Source organism: Cibotium barometz, chromosome 57 (genome assembly GCF_041138505.1).
Source record: "Cibotium barometz isolate CiBa-2024 chromosome 57, ASM4113850v1, whole genome shotgun sequence".
In the NCBI taxonomy this organism is placed as follows: Eukaryota; Viridiplantae; Streptophyta; class Polypodiopsida; order Cyatheales; family Cibotiaceae; genus Cibotium; species Cibotium barometz.
Genome location: NC_141102.1, coordinates 29,212,468 through 29,214,665, shown reverse-complemented (window position 1 = coordinate 29,214,665; position 2,198 = coordinate 29,212,468).

Below are 2,198 nucleotides of genomic sequence, written 5' to 3'. Positions count from 1 at the left end.
TTTGTTTGAACGACACCACGTTCATATACTCCGGGGATTGATGAGTTGGCCACCAATTTTAATGCTTCTTTTGGCATGATTAATGTCCATTAGATGGTATGCATTGATTTTTATGATCAACTATGGTTTTCATGGATTCGAGAAGCTTCTATACTTTTATCCATGGTTTTATAAGGATCTTTTGATCTTTTGGATAATTTCATGTGCTTTGATGGTAGCATTTGTCTTCGTTTTTTGCACATAATTTTGGAGTATATTTCTTGTACTCTTGTACATATTCTAACTCGGATACCTAGTTGTTTATGTATCTAGGTGAGTTATTTTTCTACCCTAGCTTTATTGTGTTTTGGGTAGTTATCATTAGAAAGGCGCCAATAATTCAAAATTCTTTTCTAATGATATACTCGATAAGGGTTATTCCTCCTTGATGTAGTCTCAAGTATATAGAGACAAGTTTTAGTATGTGAAAGTCTGGATAAGGCCATCTTATTCCTTTTATACAGGATTCTATTCATATTTTCCTAGACGACATACTAGGGAGTTTCAAATTGTTAAGGTATATATGGGTGGTATCATGGTGGTATGGGACGCTAGTGATCCCTCACATATATTATCTTATGGGATAATTTGGGCTCAAGATTGTTGCTTTGCTTACATCACTTAGCATGTTGACCTTTTTCAAATATACGGCTATTGGTTTTAGTCCGTGCATACTTATGTATGGGTATCAACCCAAGGCACCTATTGATGTTGGTCTTAAGGACATCGAGCTTGATGCATCGAGGGATTTCTTGCGTGATATGCAGGAAATGCTGACCGAAGCTCGGGATTCTATCAAGAGTGCTCAAGATAGAGCACGGTTTTATGCTGATAAGGGACGCTCATCTCGGTCTTTTGAACCAGGAGCATTGTTTTATTTAAAAGTTCCTAAAGATTTGTAGACTTTATCAAAAGGAAAATGCTCGAATTTATCTTCTAGATATTGTGGTCAATTTCGAGCTATACATCGGATTGGCATGGTTGCGTTTGAACTTAAAACTACCTTCATATGTTAGAGTTCATCCAGTCTTTCATATCAATAGATTGAAAGGGAAACTGGGAGGTGAGGATAACACAATTACTCCTCAAGAACTCGTTGAAGTCGAAGATTTATCCTATGTTCCACATGAACCTGATAAGGTACTTGAATTCAGGGAAAGGAAACTTTCTACTCGACTAATCCCTGAGGTTAAAATTAGGTGGAAAGATAGGGAAATAGAGGATTCGACTTGGGAGTCGTTTGATATTGTTCAGTGCAGTTCTTCTTCTTTTCATTGCAAGAGTGCAATGTTTTGAGAGAGGGGAAGAATGTTATATTCACATTATGTGTGCATATACTAGGAGGTTAACCCACCATTAGACTTGTAAGCATGGAAGCATGGAAACAAGCTCTAGTGGAGCATGGGTTAGGACTGTTGGGGTAAAGGCATTATGCCCACCCTTATAGTGTGTACTAACCCATAAGTTATAGTACATAGTACACTTAGTACTTTTAATGTACTAAGTGCACTATGTGTACTAGTGCAATATACATGTGTGATAGGGGAGTCACACACTCAATGCTTGAGTTGACTTATCCCCACAACTCTCTCTCTCTCTCTCTCTCTCTCTCTCTCTCTCTCTCTCTCTCAATGTGGGGATAAGTCAACTCAATGCTTGAGTTGACTTATCCCCACAACTCTCTCTCTCTCTCTCTCTCTCTCTCTCTCTCTCCCTTCTTCTCTGTGTATGTCTCCCACATGAAACTCTAACCCTAATTCTTTCTCCCATTCAACTGGTATCAGAGCATTCTTGATCCCCTCCCTCTTCTTATGATGGCTGCACCCTGTTTTTCTCTTACAGAACTGTAGAGATTCGCTTCTTCACTCTTCGCCTTCTTCTCCACCTGCGCCTTCCTGCTATCTGGCTTCTTCGTGGAGCTTTGCCATTAGCCCACTGATCACAGTGCGCAAGGAAGCAGTGTGTGTGATCGTTGAGATAGCAGATCGTTGAAGCGCAAGAGTCAGCGCTGTCAGGGCAGGCGTGTCAGCATTGGGCAGCACACGTACAAAGGCAGACATGTAAGCAGGCGTCCATACTCAGCGCTGGCCACTAGGCAGGCGAGCGAAGAAGAAGATCAGCGGCGCTTCACCAGCGCGCACAGTTGGTTGGAGTCGGGC